The 16,089-nt window shown below is 39.7% G+C and overlaps 1 protein-coding gene across 2 annotated transcripts in view; it reads right to left on the reverse strand.

Annotated features, from left to right (window-relative positions):
• The window catches only part of LOC116893660 (membrane-spanning 4-domains subfamily A member 4D-like), a 31,207-nt gene extending 18,043 nt beyond the window's left edge, over window positions 1-13,164 (reverse strand). The window contains exons 1-2 of one of the 2 annotated variants that reach the window (XM_032895379.1): window positions 13,044-13,164; window positions 1,773-1,831 (exon numbers count right to left, since the gene is read on the reverse strand). The gene's annotated coding sequence lies outside the window, so the exon portion shown is untranslated. The remainder of the gene's footprint in view (window positions 1-1,772; window positions 1,832-13,043) is intronic. The other variant, XM_032895378.1, reaches the window with a different exon arrangement.
• Between the last annotated feature and the right edge of the window lie 2,925 nt (window positions 13,165-16,089).

Genomic DNA, 16,089 nt, shown 5'->3' on the forward strand with positions numbered 1-16,089 from the left:
GGATTTGTAGAAAGATACTGTGTAAATTTGGTTTTGTCATGGAATATCTTGGTTTCTTCATCTATGTTAATTGAGAGTTTTGCTGGATACAGTAACCTGTGCTGGCATTTGTGTTCTCTTAGGGTCTGTATGACATCTGTCCAGGATCTTCTGGCTTTCATAGCCTTTGGTGAGAAGTCTGGTGTAATTCTGATAGGTCTGCCTTTATATGTTACTTGACCTTTTTCCCTTACTGCTTTTAATATTCTTTCTTTGTTTTGTGCATTTGGTGTTTTGACTATGATATGTCGGAAGGAGTTTCTTTTCTGGTCCAATTGGGGTTCTATAGGCTTCTTGTATGTTTATGGGCATCCCTTTCTTTTGTTGAAGATATTTACTGGTTCTTCAAGTTGTGAGACTTCATTCTCTTCTATACCTATTATCCTTAGGTTTCATCTTCTTATTGTATGAGATTTCCTGTATGTTTTGGGCTAGTAGCTTTTTCCATTTTACATTATCTTTGACAGTTGTGTCGATGATTTCTAAAGCTTCTGCTCCTGAGATTCTCTCGTCTATCTCTTGTATTCTGTTGGTGATGCTCTCATCTCTGACTCCTGATCTCTTCCCTAGGTTTCTGTCTCCAGGGTTGTCTCCCTTTGTGCTTTCTTTATTGTTTCTATTTCCATTTTTAACTTCTGGATGATTTTGTTCATTTCCTTCTCCAGTTTTGTTGTTTTTTCCAGCAGTTCTTTAAGGGATTTTTTGTTTCCTCTTTAAGGGCTTCTAGTTGTTTATTTGTGTTTTCCTGTATTTCCTTAAGGGAGTTATTTATGACCTTCTTCAAGTCCTCCACCATCATGATAAAATGTGATTTTAAATCTAGATCTTGCTTTTCTGGTGTGTTTGAATATTCATTGTTTGCTTTGGTGGGAGAATTGGGCTCTGATGATGCCATGTAGTCTTGGTTTCTGTTGCTTAGGTTCCTGTGCTTACCTCTCATCATCAGGTTGTCTCTGGTGTTACCTTGTTTTGCTATTTCTGACAGTGGTTTGACTGTCCTATAGGCCTGTATGTCAGGTGTGCTGTAGACCTCTTTTCCTGTTTTCTTTCAGCCAGTTATGGGAACAGAGTGTTCTGCTCTCAGGCGTGTAATCGTTCCTGTCCACTGGTTTTCAGCTGTCCCTGTGGGCAGGAACCAGGAGGGCCTGACCCTACTTCTCCTAGGTCCCTGAGCACAGGAGACCCATATGGAGCTAGACGTTTTCCTCTAGAGTCAGAAATGTGGGCAGAGAGTAGTCTCCTCTGCTTTCCTAGGCGTGTCTGCCCCTCTGAAGGTCTAGCTCTTCCTCCCATGGGATTTGTTTGCAAGGAGCTCTTTGACCAGGTCCGTTCAGATCTGGGCAGTCTGGACAGCAGGGCTCTTGCAGCTTGACTGCTCCTATCTTCCTTGGCCCAGAAGCACTATACAGTTTCCTCTTGGGCCAGGGATGTGGGCAAAGGTGGGCAGATGTGACGGTCTCTCCTGCCCTGCAGTCTCAGGACTGCCCACACTTCTGGGCGATCAGCTTTCTCTCCCACGGGGTTTGAGAGCAGGGAGTTGTGGGCCAGGATTAGTGAGGTTCAGGCAGCAGCTCGTGCTTTTTCTTTATTTACTCACAAATACTTTGGACTTCACTTTTCAAATTCTTAGTTGGAGCATTTGTGCATGTTGACTTCATCTTCAGGAGGTGCACTCCACTTCACCATCTGGTCCCATAACAAAGAAACCCATCACACCTGTGCATTCTCCTCACAAGAGTCTCTGGGTTCCAGCAGATACAACTCCCCTCTGTCTGTGAACTACTCAACCAAACTGCAGTGCAAGGGAGAACTTAAGCAATTCTTGGTGAGAATTATGGTTTCTTTAATAACCCAGGTAGTTATGTTATCTGAATTGGTTTTTGCTTTAATCTCAGGTGTGAGATATGGCCCTGCTCAGATTGGCCACAGCTGCTAACTAGGAAGGTCTAGTGCTGTAGGAGGGGCATGATTTTTGGCAACTGCAAATGTTTGGAATTCTGGGGACTCATGAGAGAGTATAAATGTGAGAATCCGGAACCGTGAGCAAGCTGGTGGTGGCTTCTCTTCCCACCACCACCACACCCCACCACGTCCCTGCTACTGCCAGCTCCTGCTGTTGCCTTTGCTGCTTTTGCTATTGCTGGATTACTGGTTAGGGATATTCTCATGAAGGAGACTGGATTTGCTCTAAGGAAATTCATGTCTCTAATTAGCAGGACACAGTCTAAAGAGATGTAGACGCCCTTTTCCAGTCTAACCTTCTTTCTCTGCTCTCTAGTCTTGGGGGGTTGCAAGGGATTATTGTGAATTGAGGCAGAGAAGGGTGGTAGACATAAGAAGGCAATAAAGTAGAAAAATATGCCTATGCTTCCGTTTCATGTTGCAGAAGGCAAAGGTGTTCTTAAGGGAACCCAAGGTGAAGGTCTAGTCCACTCAAATGCACAGCTTTCCTTTTGTGATAAAGAACCTCTGCCACTACTCTCAGAGCTCTGTGCTGTGCTGACATCCTCGCTTGCCTATTCAATCCTCTGTTGGGTCACACTTACTAAAGAGGAAACATAAATATGGGAATTTAAAGGGTGTGACTCTTTTTGATCAAACTGAAATAAACAAACAAACAAAAAAACCAAACAAGCTTAAATCTCAACATTTTGTGGTAATTGATAGTGATAAGAAAAAAAATGACACTTGAACAGAGAAAAGCCTGTGCCTAAGATCCAATAATCTGAGGGATGGGGAGACAGTTCAGTATTTATGAGTATTGGTCGGTCTTCCAGAGGACCCAGGTTCAATTCTTAGCTCCTACATGGTAGCTCATACCCACCTATAACTATAATTCTAGGTTATAAACACTTTCTCTGGTCTCTTTGAGCACCAGGCATGCATGTGGCATACAGATATACATGCACACAAAACACCTATGCACATAAAAGTTCGAATAATCTGGAGTTTTCTCCTAGCTTTCATTAAGATGGGAATTCCTGGTTATTAACATTCATTGGAGCATTTTGACTTCATCTGTGAAGGGTGCACTGGGCACAGTTGCTACCAATCTTCTTTCTGATCTGCACACTGCTAAGAGTCTTCTCGGTGTCTTCCATTGATGAACATCTGTATCAGAGGCTTCCGCTCAAGCGCAGACTAATATTAGGCTGGGTGCTGAGCCTTCATCGTCTGTATTTCCACCAAACTCTGCATGGAGCAGATGTTGGCTTAACTCATGGATTATCAAAATAATAGGTATGTGACAGATAAATATTATGGAAGGTTATTGAAAGTATGTGAAATGATCAGTCAATAATTTAAATATTACTTTCTCGTTTTTGATACCCTGAGTATAGAAAAATTAAAACAACTTTATAGAGTGCTCAATTGAGGCCTTCTTAATGCCATTATCTTTTCTTTTACTTAATGTAAAGAAAATATAATTATTTATTTCACTTTTGAGAATATTATACTAGGATACTGTATTTACATCACTTCCATCCCACCCTTTCTTTTCTCCAACTTTTCCCATGATCTCCTACTTTCTTTCATATTCATGACCACTTTCCCTTTAATTATTAAATTATTAAATATGCATATTGCTAAATATGCATATTATTTTATACACACACATAATTTTGGGTCCATTTAATGTTGCTTGTATGTAAATGTGTCTAGGAGTGAGTACATAGGACTAGATAACCCATCAGGGGGCTCCTTGCTGGAGAAGCTAGGAATTGTCTATAGTTTTCATCAAAGTGTAAACACACAAGATATTCTCAAGGGTACAACAGTAGCACTTATTATCTTGAGGGTAGCCAAGAGATGTCTAAATGGCCTTAAAGACACAATAAGTGATAATCCATGCCTGGTACTGTAAACTTAGCCACTTACTTGTGACTGCTGAGGTCATAGACCCTGGAGGAGAAACTGTTGCTGCCACTTTAACACGCCTTTATCTTTTCCCTGTCCTTATTCTGTGCACCAAAAACTGCCTCCCAAGGTACAGTTAAATGTGCACTCAACCCCAGGTCAAAAAACTAGCTGATCTCATTTTTCTCATTTTCACCTAGATGTCCTATATTTGTCCAGTAAAGTAAAAGCCATCATGCTGAAGCCTAAGAAGTCAAATAACTTACCTACTTCCACAATGCCTGTCTTTTGTGTCTGAAGAGGCTCAAGCTCTGGGAAGGCCCCCAGACTCTTTGTTCAGAGCTCTGTGATACAAATCTCTGAAAACACATAACCACTTCCTACTTTTTTATGCAAACCATTAACTGACTTTCGATTTCTCCACCAAGGCATGTATATTTATTATAAAACATATTCAAAAGAATATTAACAGAGTTTCGGAGATTTTCTTTTTGTAAAACTCCATCCAAGGAATATAACAAAATACTATGATATTTTAGAATGTTGTATGACCAATTTTGTTTATTAAGTATTTATAAAAAGCATAACTTAAAGCCAGAGTAGACATAAAAAAATTTAAAAATGTACAAGATTAAAGATTTAATATATTCAGACTATATGTCATTTAGATGGCCTTTCCCAACCTGTTAACAAAAATCACACACTGTAGTTACATGTGTGTTCCCAGAGATGTGTTTTTCTAGAGAACTGTGTGTAGAGATTTTGAATGTATTGTGTGCACAGGAAACTCTACTGTCAGAGGCTTGTCCTGAACTCAGCACTGCTACACAGCAACAATGAATACAGCGCTTTTCTGGGTCTAAGAAGCATCCAGTTTCATAGAAAAAGCTTGTTCTCTAAGACAAAGTTAACCATGTCATTTCTTGTATAATCACATTAGTCTAATGAACCTAAGATTCCTCATATAAAATCAAAACCATCTTCACATTACTTTGATAAAATATTTGGTGTTGGGTGATTATAAAGAAGGCGAATTTATTTAACCCATTATCCGGTAGCACAACAACAACATGACCACAGAAATTGACAGCTCTAGGTATGATTTTCTAGCTAAGTCATGCGTCATGTTATACTGGGAATAAGAGAGGTTACTGTTGCAGGAGGAAATAGAAAGAGCGATCAAGGCCCAAGGTTTTCATGATGTCACAATTTATCCTCATATGAAGTAACCAGGGTCACGTAACACTGTATGAATCCCTTCTAAGAGCAAGGCTTCCACTGACCTAACCACCTACCTAGAGTCATGGTTCTTAACCTTCCTAACGCAGCAAAACTTTAATAGAGTTTCTCATGTTGTGGTGACACCATAACTATAACATTACTTTTTGTGCTACTTTATAAATATAATTTTGCTATTGTTATAAATCATAATGAAAATAAATTTGTTTTCACATAGTCTTAGGTGACTCCTGTGAGGCCATTCAATCCCTAAAGGGAAACAAAATAATCACAGGAGATAGAGGGAGGGAAAGACCAAGGAGGGAGAGAGTAGGGGGAGTGAAAGAAGGGGCAGAATCAAGTATTGGAAGGAACAGGACAGAAGTACAGAGGGTCAGGAAATCAAGTAAAAATATATAGTTGTTGGGATGAGGAACTGGAGGCAGCCACTAGAAAGTCTCAGGAGTCAGGGAATTGAGAGACTCACAGGACTTTAGAAGATGGCTTTAGCTGAAATAAGCAACAAAGAGGCGCTAGACCTGTAGAGACCACCTTGAGTAGATAGGCACGGCCCACGGTTGAGGGATTGGGTCACTCACCCACCTCAACATTTTTGACCCAGAAATGTTCCTGTTCAAAGGAAAGACTGGGATAAAAATTGGAGCAGAGACTGAAAAAAATGTCATCCAGAGACTGCCCCACCTAGGAGTCCATCCCATCTGTAGACACCAAACCCAGACATTAGTGCTGATGCCAAGAAGCACTTGCTGACAGGAGCCTGGTACGGCTCTTCCCTGAGAGGTTCTATCAGCACCTGACCAATGCAGATGCAGTTATAGCCAACCATCAGACTGAAGCTGGGGACCCCAATAGAAGAGCTAGGCAAAGGACTGAAGGAGCTGAAGGGGATTGCAACCCCATAGGAAGAACAATATCAGCTAACTGGACCAGCCAGAACTCCCAGAGACTAAACCACCAACCAAAGAGTATACATGGAAGGATTCATCGCTCCAGATACATATGTAGCAGAGGATGGCCTTATCTGACATCAATGGAAGGGGAGTCCCTTGGTCCTGTGGAGGTTTGATGCCCTAGCATAGGGGGATGCTAGAGTGGTGAGGCAGAAGTGGGTGAGTGGGTGGAGGAGCACCCTCATACAGGCAAAAGGGAGGAGGAGAGGGAGGATGGAATGAAGGGGTTGTGGAGGGGTAACCAGGAAAAGGGATATCATTTAAAATGTAAATGAATAAAATGATTAATAAAAAATGAATGAGTGGCAAAGTAGATTGTTTTTGAAGCTGATAATACACAAAAAATAGTTTTGAGTATCATTCTGAATGAATTGTAGTCAATAAACTTCTCGTCTGTTTAAAAAATAAAAGAAACTTCACTGGATTCTTGCCCTGCTGGCAAATGCTTTGCTTCCAGATCCACTGGTCAACAGCCAGTACCATCCTGGGGCCAGATAAAGTCACTCAGTACCCGTGCTGAGGATTTAGGTAAGGCTCAGCCACTGCCACATTCACCAGAGAATGTGTCTCTTGCTATGGTATCTTTGATAACAGTTGAGGTACTGTTACGTTTTATTCCTGGTTGTGATGCAGCATCTTATTGTGTGTGTTTGCCTGACCCTCCTATGTTTCATCTTGCTACTTGGGGTTTTGCTCCTGCTAAAGTTACAACTGATGCTGTGGAGCTGTTGGGGGAGGGGAGAAAGTAACGAATACGTCTTATATAAGGAACATGGCAATATTGCATTTGAAGGTATTTCTGATTCATTGCCTATTTTCTTATACTGATTCTGCATCCCCAGTTACTGGCTGTTTTTCACTTACCCAGCATACTTTGGTTGCTGACTCCCCTGGTGCACTAAATTATCTTCCTAATAAGGACTCTGTATCCTTTCGAAGTCTTTGGGATCTAAAACTTATGCTTGCTGCTTTTAAGAATAACAAATATGAGATTACACCTTTACCTTTGCCCCCTATGCTTTCCAATTGTCCTGATCCTTCAACAATGGATGATGGTGGGCCACATCTTTCCCCTGAAAGGAATTTTCCTAAATGATGTTCTTATGGCTTTGCCAACCATTCTATAAGTTACCATCCCTTAAATGCTTCTTTTACTATTTCTGATTGGTCATTTAATGAGCCCAATTTTGATTGTAAGGAATATATTAAAGTGAGCAAAGTTTTTTTATGACCCTCAGACTCTGTCTTCTGAAACTTTTAATGCTCGGTATACTTCTGATAGATCCACTCCAATTGTGTTCCTGTATCATTCCATAAACATCATTTACCCATGGACTTATTTCGCCTTTTTTGCTGCTACTCGTAATGTTTCATTATATTGTCCTGTGTTTCATTTTGTTTATTTTTTTTTAAATTAAATCTGTTTTTGCTCGTGTAGGAACCCTTTTGCTATTCTTTGTAGAGGCCCTCGAGAATGGCTTTTTACTGTTCATGATAGACACAGTTCCTTTAGAGTTTCTTGTTTTGGGTGTGTAATTACTAATTGCATTACTACTACTTCTGCACATGATGTTTATGCTGTAGTTAGACAACCACCTTATGTCCTTTTACCTGCTAATATTACTACTTCATGGTACAATGATCCTGGACTACAAGCACAGGATCAGATTTCCTCCGCTCTTTCATGCCCTAAGCATTTTGTTGGGGCCCTAATTTTAGGAATTACATGTCTTATTATAGCCAGTTTTACATTATCTTTTTGGTTCAAAATAGTCATACTGCACTCATGTTGATCAGCTGTCTAAAAATGTCTCTATGGCACTTACACCATGGGAACAGGTTGATGGGGCCTTTAGGATCGTATCAATGCTTTGGAAGAAGTTCTTCTTTTTATAGGAAATCAGTTGAATAACATTAAGGTTAGATTTAGTGTACAATGCCACTCTGTCTTTAGATGGATTTGTGTGAGCCCTCTCCCATATTATGATGCAGATCAAGTTCAGGCGCATCTACAAGGTATTTGGAGAAATTCTGCTTTATCTATAGATATGGCTTTCATTTACTGGAAGATTTCTGATATAGGTCATACTTCTGTTCTTTCCTCCTTGGAAAAGGTCACAAAGTTTATTTTTTTTTACCATTTTTAATTGTATATTTTATTTATTTATATTTCAAAGGTTATCCCCTTTCCCAGATTCCCCTTCACAAACCCCCTATCCTATCCACCTTCCCCCTGCTTCCTGTGAGGGTGCTCCCACACTCACCCTCCCACTCACTAACTCTTTTCTGCTGACTGTTCGTTCCTATATGGGACGTACCAATTCTTGGTCATTTTTTAAATAAATCTGGGTATTAATATTTTTATAATTTTGCCTTTTGTTTTCTTATTCCCAGTCATCATTGAACATCTAGTCAGAGGTTTGAAGACCTTGAGAGTCGAATTCCATGCTTCACAACTTAAAAGAAAAGAGGGAGATGGCAATGCCAAGCTTCCTAAAGACACTGCTCGACAAAGGTCCAGTGCTTGGACAATCTGGACTGACCCTCCACCACCCTTGATGGATATTCGCTGCACACCTTTTGCTACACTTATGCTTCTTACTGTAAAGGCCTCTCTCCAAAAGCTAGAGCTGGGATAACAAAAAGCTAATGTAAATAAGAATGAAATTATTGAAAGTTTCCTGGAAAAAAGTTATGAAGAAAATTGAGTCTTTCCTAAGAACTTATGACTTAAATAAATATTCAGATCACTAATGAGTGTGGTTAGTAAACATGAGCAAGAGGATTTGAGGAGAGTTATTAAAGAAGAAAAACTTAGCAAAATTAAAGAAACTGATAAGCTGTAATTGAATTGGTAGATTTTAGAAACAGGGAACTTGTATGTATAGGAAGAGATTTTGATCATGCAAGTTTATGACAAGCATTGGTACCTTCCTGAAGGGAAGGCAAAAGTAAGGATTTTTAGGAACCCTGATGTTCTTTTGTTCTTTACAGAATTGTAATAAAGTTAGGAATTGTATTGAAACAAGGGTTCAAGACACAGACACAGAGGAAAGCATCCTGGCTCAGTGAACTCCCTGCCTTCTGAACAGACTTGTCAGACCAGAACTTTACTGACAGACTTCCCTTGCTTAAACAAAGGGGCCAAATAGTATTTTAAGAATCAAAGAAAAAGAACTGTGGCCTTTCTTTTTTATATAAAAGAAATATAGAGGACAGAAAGGAAGAATCAAATAAGGGTTAAAATATTGAACTTCTATAGAAAGTCAGGTTTGATATAATAGGTAGTGGGAAATAACTCTTGATTTATTAATCTTATGCCAAACTGAAACAAAATTAAATTCTAATAGAATCATCCTGTCTAGCATCTCTTTAATGGCAAGGCTTTATGACACCAATCTTAAAGAAGATATTGAATTTAAAGAAAATTGATTTTATCATAATGTTAATTATTAGTTCCTAAAAAATTGCTGTTTTCTCACCTTGTTTCTTTTTCAATATTCTTTTATAATCAAGGGAGACTTTAGAAGAAAATGTTTACGTTGAAAAACTGTGTAATCAGTGCGCAAAACTCTGGGGAAATAATTTTATGTAATAATGAAGCTCGAAAGAGACAAAAGTTATCAGAGTAGGAAAAGGCATAACAAGATGTCCTTCCTCTCTGTGCTGTCCTTCCTGAGGGGATGCTGTCCCTCTCTGATCCTTCCTTCTCTCTCCACTCTTGCACCCACCTTTCTCCAGACCCTTCACTTAGCCTAGGTCGGCCCCTGGCATCAACCTCTAAAAAAAATATCTACTAACCAGACAATGGAAAGGATCTCTTGTCAGATGATTTTTTCCTGGAGAAGCTTTGCTTGTGTGTTTTCACAGGACGCTGATCCACCTTTGTAGATGCCAGACAAGTCGACTGTGCCAGGACTTCCCCACCCCTGGCTCGGAAGCAGAAACTTTGCTTCTGACATTTTCTCCCCACCCACCTTGGCCATCATAAGTGATTGGATTGTACTGTGAGGATTCAAAGCAGAAATGACTGGTTTTTTTATACAAAAGTTTAGACTTGTGATACTTTAAGGAATTTTATGATTACTTTTTAAGATAAATAATACAATAGGTGATTGTTTCTTTGAAGCTGCACATTGTAACCTGCCAGTAAGAGAAACTGGCTGAGAAAATTACCTTGTCTGCTTATACTCAGTTAACTTATAACAAGTTACCTAGATACAAATGTATGTGGGTTCTCGGCCTGATTTGTTTTTCACCTGTAATATGTAGAACATTCGATCAAGTGAGGGTATTGGGAAACATTGTTTTTTGTTGTTGATGTTGGTTTTTTTGTACATATATTCACTGTAATATTTTACTTAAAGAAAAACAGAATGTAACCATATTGTAACTTATGTAGGTCTTGAAAGATTTTGCTGGAATATATAAGCTTTGGTAGAAAAAATGAAGTTGTTGGAGCTTTGCTCCACACAGCCAATGTGTCTAAGTATTCATATATGTATAAATGTGAAGCTCGTTGTAGCTTTGATCCATCCACCAAATGTATGCATGTATGTAGGTAATGGATGAAGTTGTTGGGGCTTATTGAAGCTTGTATCAACTATCGTGTGTGTGTGTGTGTGTGTGTGTGTGTGTGTGTGTGTGTGTGTGTGTGTGTGAAGCTTGTATCAACTATTGTGTTTTGTGTGTGTGTGTGTGTGCGTGTGTGTGTGTGTATGAGATTCTTACTTACATTTTACTTGCTGTCCCCAGAAAGTTTCTCTGGACTCAGAGTCTTTCTCACAGGCCCCAGGGAGTCTTCCACCAGCCCCAGAGAATCAAGCTTTTTTCACTCAGAAATAAGTCTACTAAATGACCAGGTAAACACACACACACACACACACACACACACACACACACACACACACACACACGAAAACGGCAGGTCATTTTCCTGATGAAATAGACCCCAAATGCTCAATAGAATACAAAAAGAAAATAAACATTTACACGGACATGGAATGTCTCAGTTTTCAAGAGGAATTCATACAATAAATCATGTAAATGAACTTAGATCAACAAATTATATGATGATATCAAGAGATGTGTAAAGGCCTTTGAGAAAGTCCAACAGGCCTTCATGATAAAATGCCTAGAGAATGTAGGCCTCGAGGGAACACAAGACACTCATAACCAACATCATTGTAAGTGAAGAAAAGCTTGACCAATCCCACTGAAGTCAGGAAAGAGGCAGGATTCTATTATTTGTACTCATTTTCCATACTGCATTCTCAATACTAGTTGAATCAATGAGGGAAGAGAAGGGGATTGAAATGGATACTAGTAGATAAAGAAGACAACAAATTATTCCCACAGTGAGATGACAGGATACTATAGAGACCCCAAAAATTGTACTAGAAGACTTCTCAAAATGAAAAACAAATTCAGGAACATGGCAAGATACGGAACCAACTTGCACAAATCAATAGCTTTTCTCTGCAGCAAACATACATAGAAGGAGATCATTGATATACTCCCATTCACAATATCCTCAAAAAATAAAATGAAATATTTAGGAATAAACCTAACCAAGGAAAAGAAAGATCTCTGTGATGAAAACGTTAATGTTCTGAAGAAAGATTAATATATTCCTGGACTGGAAGAATTAATGTTGTGAAAATGATCAATTAATCCAAATCCATTTATAGACTCGAAGCAATCAGAATCGAAATCCCCACACCATTCTTCATGGAAATGGACAAACAATCCTAAACCTATATGGAACTATGAAAGACCATAGATAGGCAAGAGAATCCTGAACAAAAAGAACAATGCTGTAAGATTACCATTTTACATCTTAAGATATATTACAGAGGCATGGCAATAAAAACTGAATGGCACTGGAACAAAAACAGTTGTGTACACCAAAGGAATAATAGCAAAGACTCAAATATGAGCACACAACTTCAGTCAATTAATACTTGACAAAGATGACAAAAGCAAACTGGAGAAAAGAAGGCATCTTTAATAAATGGTGCTGGGAAAACTGTCTACATGCAGAAGAATGAAAATAGAACCCTATGACTTTACACAAAAAATCAACTCCAGTTGGATCAGAGATCTAAACTTGAAACGGAAAAACAAACAAACAAACAAACAAACAAACAAACGTAGTCATTAACCTAGATGATATAGACATAGGAAAGGACCTTCTGAATAGCTCTCCGTATTTCCAAGATTTAAGACCAACAACTGAGAAACAGAGCTTCATAAAGCTAGAAGGATTCTGCGTAGCTAAGGAAACAGTCAAGCAGGTGACTAGGAAACCCATAGAATGGGCAAGAACATTGCCACCTATACACTTGAGTAGGAATTTAGCTTTTTGGCCTGCAGGGGACCAGAGGTTGGGCTTGAGCTGTTAGGCAGCAGAAGCAGAGATCTTAGGCAGGCACTGCTGTCTGAAAGGCAGCTCTGTTAACTGTGTAGTAGCCCTTCCTGTGATGCTGGGGGAGGAGCAGAGAGTAGAGCCTAGTCCCCTCTGAGTTAAGTCCAAAATGTGGTTTGTAGAGTGTAGCTAAGAGTCAAAGCAGGGAGGGTGAACCTGGCCAGGGACTTATGGAGAGAGGAAAGGAGAGAGAAGAAAGGAGGGAGAGGGAGAGGGAGAGGGAGAGGGGGGAGAGGGAGAGGAGAGGGAGAGGGGGGGGGAGGGGGAGGGGAGAGGGAGAGAGGAGAGGGAGGAGGGGAGGGAGGGGGGAGGAGAGGGAGAGGGAGATCCCTTTTGAACTACTCAGGGTTTACTTACTCCTTGAGTAATGTGGGTCTCTGTGTGTGGGTCACCAGCTGGAGGTACCCTTCGGCTGGGGTTGCCCCACAATGGCAGCACTAGTTGTAAGGTTCTGGGGTCCCACTTCTGCTCCACCACAGGGCAGGGCCACTCAGGGAGGCAGGATGCAGGAGTTGATTGCCTTAACTTACCACGCTGTCCACTGTGCAGTCTGGTGTTGGGCCTTAGGGAAGTCCCAGGACACTGCTCCCGGAGTTGGAAAGCTGTCAGAGGCACTCAACAACCTGAATAGGCTAGGACTTCCTTGGTCCTGTGATAAGGCTGGGACTGTGGGGTTCCCAGGCTTTTGGTCATCCAGGCACAGCTGAAAGTTGCACAAGAGCTGAGACAAGAATCTGAGCCCCAAGACTTGATCTGGCATGGGCGGGGTGTGGGCTGGGGAGGAAACAGGGGTTGAGCTCAGGCTGATCCTTGGCTTGACTGCAGGGTTGGGCTTGGTGGAAGTCCTGGCTGAGTGTGCAGAGAGGCCTTCTAAGGGAAACTAGACAACAGCTCTATAGGTGAAGGCCTTCTCCACAGCTCCTCAAGGCGGTCCCGATGAAAAGAGGCAGTCCATGATTTTAAGGCATTTATTGTCATGGCAGAAAGTGGATGTGTAAAACCATACTTCACTGCTCAGAGTTGGCCTGAGAAGTTTCTCACTATGTATAAGTCTCCCACTGTCTAAGAACTAATAAACAACTGAGCTTGAGACATATTTATAAAGTTCTCAGAAAAGAAAAACATGGCTAAGCAATAACTCAAAAATGTTCCTAGCAATTGTTCCTAGGACTAACAATTGTTCATTGTTCCTAGCAATTAGGGAATTGCAATTCAAAACATTAAGTTTTCAGTTTACATAGCTCATTTGTTTTGGCTTTCTTCTTTTTTTTTTTTTTTGTTTGTTTTTGTTTTTTAGTTCTTTTTCATATGAAGTTGAGAATTGCTCTTTCAAGGTCTAAAAACTTGTGTTGGAATTTTGATGGGGATTGCATTAAATTTGTAGATTGCTTTTGGTAAGATGGTCATTTTCACTATGTTAATCCTGCCTATCCATGAGCATGGGAGATCTTTCCATCTTCTGATGTCTTCTTCAATTTCTTCTTTCAGGGACTTGAAGTTCTTGTCATGTAGACCTTTCACTTCCTTGGTTAGAGTTACACCAAAATATGTTATATTATTCATGGCTATTGAATCTGATGATTTTTTGAATTTCCTCAGATTCTGTTGTTATGCCTCAGTTTTCAGTTCTGATTTTGTTGTTCTGGATACTGTCTCTCAGCCCTCTGGTTAGTCTGGCTAAGGCTTTATCTGTCTTCTTGATTTTCTCAATGAACCAGCTCCTGGTTTTGTTGATTTTTTGTATAGTTCTTTTGGTTTCTACTTGGCTGATTTCAGCTATGAGTTTTATTATTTCCTACCATCTACTCCTCTTAGGCGAATTTGCTTCTTTTCGTTTTAGAGCTTTCAGGTATGTTGTCATGCTATTTGTGTATGCTCTCTTCAATTTCTTTTTGGGGCCACACAGAGCTATGAGTTTTCCTCTTAGCACTGCTTTCATTGTGTCCTATAAGTTTGGGTATATTGGGCCTTCAATTTCATTAAATTCTAAAACGTCTTTAATTTCTTTTATTATTTCTTCCTTGACCAAGTTATCATTGAGTAGAGAGTTGTCCAACTTCCATGTATAGGTGGACTTTCTGTCATTATTGTTGTCAATGAAGACCAGCCTTAGTCAGTGGTGTTCTGATAGGAAGCATGGGATTATTTCTATCATCTTGTATATGTTAAACTCTGTTTTGTGACTGATTTTAGGGTCAGTTTTGGAGAATGTACCATGAGATGCTGATAAGAAAGTATATTCTTTTGTTTTAGGCTGAAATGTTCTATAGATGTATGTTAAATCAATGTGGTTCATAACTTCAGTTAGTTTCTTTGTGTCTCCATTGAGTTTCTGTTTCCTTGATCTGTCCATTGATGAGAGTGTTGTGTTGAAGCCTCCCACTATTATTGTGTATGGTGCAATGTATGCTTTGAGCTTTAGCAAAGTTTTGTTTAGGAATGTGGATATCCTTGCATTTGGAGCATAGATGTTCATAATCAAGAGTTTATCTTGGTAGATTTTTTTCCTTTGATGAGTATGAAGTGTTCTTCTTTATCTTTTTTGATAACTTTTCATTGAAAGTTGATTTTATTTGATGTTAGATCAGTAGTGGGAAACTTCACAACTGGGAGCACTTGCAAAAATCATCTATCACAACTCTCATGTTGGAGGATCCAGGGTTGCAAGACAGTCACTTTTCCAAAGACATGAAACCTCTTCACCAAATTTGTGCTGGGTGTCAGTGGATATAAATAAGAGATCTGGTTTTGGGGGTTCATAGGTATATGAGGACTAAGAGACAAGTGTTGTAATAAAATATGATAAATATAATAACAGTGAATTCCTAGTTCCAAAGTAGAGAATAAAGCAAGTGGCCAAGGGGAGCCGGGAGGAACTGATGTCACATCCCCTCATCTACTTAATAAATACACATTGGATACACGAGCTTGTGCCTAAGCACCTAAGACCAGCAACCAAAGCAGAGTTACTTCTTTTAGGGGGCTCTTATTTTAGTGTTCTCTGGAGGAATATGAAAAGTGAGCATGCATGTAACAAAGGACATGGAGCTGAGCAATAAGGGAGAAGACGATGAATAGAATAGAAAGACAACATGACTGGGGTGGGTTTGTGTGCTACTTCAAATAGGATACAGTGATAATAAAATAACAAGGCACAGGGGCTGGAAACATAACTCATATACCTAAGACTAGATCTCTTATTTATGTCCACTGACACTCAGAACAAGTTTGGTGAAGAGATTACGTGTCTTTGGAAAAGTGACTGTCTTGCAATCCCGGTTCCTCCAACATGAGAGTTGTGATGATTTTTGCAAGTAAATGTTGGAACCTCCTGGACTCCCTCAGTGTTTGCCTCCTGCTGAGTCTTGCTGATGCCTGTGGAAACTTTCATTTTTAAGAAAAGAACATCTTGATCTTTGCTGTTTGGCCAATGGGTGGTAACACCCTTGGGTCAGTTCCTGTTTTTGGTTTTTTTTTTTTGTTAAATATCATATTATCCCTTTATTTTTTTCATCTTTATTAACTTGGGTATTTCTTTTTTACATTTAGATTGTTATTCCGTTTCCCAGTTTCCAG

Source organism: Rattus rattus, chromosome 2 (genome assembly GCF_011064425.1).
Source record: "Rattus rattus isolate New Zealand chromosome 2, Rrattus_CSIRO_v1, whole genome shotgun sequence".
Taxonomy (NCBI): Eukaryota; Metazoa; Chordata; class Mammalia; order Rodentia; family Muridae; genus Rattus; species Rattus rattus.